Below are 4,111 nucleotides of genomic sequence, written 5' to 3'. Positions count from 1 at the left end.
GATTCACCATTTATTTAATAAGCAAAATAATAACATAAATATGAAAAAAAAATTTTGTTTGAATTTAATTATTTTTTTTAAAGAAATGGGTTTTTTTAAATTGCTATAACTCAAAATATTCTTGATCAATTTTCAATTTTTTAAAAATGAATTACGCACAAATATTTAAGCTTTAATTTTTATTCGGAGATTTTAAAAATATTGATTCAATAAAAAATAAAAAATATCTGAAGAAAAATTTCAAAAAATTCAAAAATACTTAAAAAAAAATCATAATTTTTGCAGTAAACTTTTTTTTTAATTCGCCGAATAAAAAGAAAAGTAAACTGTTTTAAAAAATAAGCTCCAATTTTCATTACCTTATCTTTATCGGTTCCTGTCTTATAAGAGTTTGAATGCAAGAAATCAGGAAAAATTGCATCATGGAAAAAAACGCGATTAAAGATTAAAGTTAAGTACACATTAGTTAGGTGCAAGCAACAAAAATGATTACATCTTTCGTTCTGTTTAAGATAGAAACAAGATTCAAACGTCCTTTAAAGCAGAAAAAAATGGAGTAATTTTTCACCTGATTAAAAAAAAAAAATACAAAATTTGACGATTTTTGTGTTCCGGACCCCCTTAATTAATCCATTTACATTCTTTCATTTGGCAATTCACTTATTTATTCATCATTCATTTATTTTCTTATACATTCACTCTTTTACTTACTCATTTATTGTTTTTCATATATCAATAAATAAATAAATTAAATTATCAATTTATTTTTCATTATCTTTCCATTTAGTCATTCAACCTTTTATTTAATGATTTATTTGATAAAAAATGTTTTCATAATATCATATATAATAATTTACTAGAGAATTATTTTACTTTCACTTTGCCCTAAGAAAAAAAAAGGAAAAATGTTTCCACATTTTTTTGAACACACAAATTTACTGCCAAAAATAAAAAATACTGTTTTAGTGTAATTAAAAAAAGAAAAAATAATGTTCTTTATTTATGTATTGTAATTTTCAAAAAAAAAAAAAAAAAAATCCGATTTGTTCATTTTGAAAAAGCTCTGCCATCTTAAATATTTCACATTTAATTGTATTTTGGTTCGGGAATTATATATTATTTCACGAAACTGCAACTTATTCTTAGTTACATCGATTGTCATAATACACAGATACATGTTAAGGTAATGTTTCCTGAAAATTTCTATTAAAAACATTAATTACATGGATAAAAATTATGGAACATTTAAAAAGTTTAATAGATTTTATTTATTTTTAAGTTGTAATTTGTTTTAAGGGGGGAGTCAGTTTAGACGGGTCAAAAAATTCACTTTTGTATGTCATTTAATGTTAGTAAAACTATTGAACAAAATTTTAGTGAAAAATTCCGATTAGTTTCGATGCTAATGAGCACTTAATTGGCTGTGGAGATTCGAAAACGTTCACAGTAGCTGTTTTCAAACGCGTTTTTACCAAAACAACTTTTTTCAACTGGTGGGCATTCTAGCTCAAGGATTCATAATTAGATTTACATTCTGAGGATATATGTTGCTCTGTAAAAGAATTCCGAAACGTTACTGTGCATTTTCATGTCACATTTCAGGATTTCAATGGTTTTTATCCCACTTTCTGGAAAAATTAAGTATCATTGTCAAAAAGTTTCCTGACTACAAGTTTTACGAATGCAGACTTCTCACTGTTGGGAAAAATATTTTTAGCTCCCAGTTTAAAGATTAACTGAACGTATTAATAAAGTGTATTTATAAAGGGTTCAGTTAGTGTACGGCCCGTTCAGACTAATTAAGTTCCCAAAGAGGGCGACCGCCCATGGACAGCAGCTTCGCCAATGTTTCTGGTGAAAATGACTTGAAAAACTACAAGGTGTACTTCGCAAGATGAATAAAGTATCCTCCAAGTTTAAAGAACTTTTAATAATTTCTTTTTTTTAAAAAACATTCACGAAAAACACTAAAACTTTTGCCCCCTAAACTGGTTTCCCTCCTTACATGTGCAAAATTACCCGACAGAAATTTTCGTTGTTTAAATATCACAGGGAAACCTTTTCTGCATATTGATGATTGTATTAACTTTGTGCCTCTAAAAAGCAAAACTGCGCGTACAATAACTAATGCAACAAGGGAGAAAACAATGCCTCATTTTATTTTAAAATTATATCTTAACTATCATATTTTTTTTTTTTAAATGATTTTAATTTCATAATTTTTTTGTGCTTAGACATCAAATATTTCATTCTGTTCTCGTAAATGTGACAAAAATAGTTCAATGTAAAGGAGCTTTAGTCTAGAGTAGGATGACCAGTAAATGAACGCTACACAAGTGGGTTGTTTCACATTTAAAAAAAAAATATGAAAGAGCATGGTCGAAAAAATGGTTTGAACTTTTTTTTTCTTAATTTTGACTTATTTTCTCTTTAAAAATCAATCTTAAAAGACGTTCAGTCGCCGGTTCCATTTTTGGTGCTGACGTCACAAGTAAACAACTCGCTAGGGTTACCAGAATAAAGTTTCATGACATTGTTAACCTTCGCTAAATGAATATTTAAATATTTTATAGAACTAACAATTTTCTTTCCGCAAATAACTGATCGCAGTGAAAAATCATTAAAAGGTGATTTCTTGCCTAAAAAGAAAAACCTCGCGCCCCGATTTAAGATAGCTGTCTTCAATTGCGACGTCACACGATAAAACATTTTGTTTTAGAAATCTGACAATGTAAAAAGTTAATTAAAAACTAAATGTTGGGAAAATGTTAATATTTTCTGGCTTCATGCGATTTTTTTAAACTTGTTCTATCGTTTTGAATGACTAAAAGTGGTACTTTTGACTGAAAGAAGCACCCCTATTTTAATTTTTCAAATTCATAATATCGTTCAAATTGTTGCATTAGCTACATGAGACTTAAAACATTTTAATAATATGAGTAACTATTAAAAATCACAGAAAAAAATATCAAGGCAATTACCCAGTGAATAAACGCGCCTGAAAAACAAAAACAAATTATATTCTTTTAATTCTTAGATTTGTATTAAAGGTAACTACTGGATGCCAAACAATCAAAGAAAGAGCTTTGGCAGCCTTATTTTCAAACAAACTTCGATTTGCTCCTTCTCTGGAGTTTTTAACTGCTATTTTTCCCGTCAGATACTCAAGCTGGGAAAAGGTGCTGCGATTATTAGGAATTACGTTAATTTTTTTAAAAGTTCTCAACGATGTGTTAAACGTTTATAGTGAACAGCCGATAGTAACCTGACAGTGCCATTCTCTAATATTATAAAAATGTCACAAAACATCAAAATAATGTAACGTTTGGTAATATTAAATCTAAATGCAAAGTTTGCTATATACATTTCATGATAATAGTTTAAATAAAAATGGATAAGTGGGGGGGGGGAGAGAGACTAGATAATGTTTTATATTTAAAATAATTTTCAAAATAAAGAATTAAAAAATGCTTGTTTATTAAATTTTAATTTTCATTAGAAGTTGAAGGAAATACGTGTGGCGTTATTAATTTCAACATTCAAATAATTGTTCAAGAAGAGTTAATATGAAAGCTTCTTATTATGTTGTATTTAATCAAATTTAGACTAGACGCTTTTGACATTTTTATAAGCTCCAAACACTAATTAAGCTGCAAAGAATGATGTTAGAAATGCAAATATTATGATTAAACGTATTTACTTAGCTGAATAAATATGTGAAATATGAGAATTGTAAATATGTCACACATGAAAGAATCTTGTTTGCAAATGCTTAATGTGAATTGATTCTGTTTGCTAATTTACCAATAAGGTGTCCATAATTTGAAATCCATACATTGCATGCATCTTAAGTGAAATAGAACATTTAGAGAACCAAGCCTGTTTTTCATTAAAATGAGAGCTGGTTTTCTGTTAGAAATGTATTAAAATAATTTAAATTTTCTAATGGCTTGCAAACATTGTATTCATAGTATTTTAAGATAGTTTATTTTACAATATAATTTAAAAAGAATAAGTTGCATTTAAAATTGTAATTTTCATTTCCCCTTCAGTTTTAATTATGTAATAGTTAATTTTAAAAAACTAGTGGACATTGTACAATGGTAAAGAA

The sequence above is a fragment of the Uloborus diversus genome, chromosome 8 (genome assembly GCF_026930045.1).
Source record: "Uloborus diversus isolate 005 chromosome 8, Udiv.v.3.1, whole genome shotgun sequence".
Lineage (NCBI taxonomy): Eukaryota > Metazoa > Arthropoda > Arachnida > Araneae > Uloboridae > Uloborus > Uloborus diversus.
The sequence above is the reverse complement of the archived record's forward strand: the minus strand, read 5'-3'. Positions refer to the sequence as shown.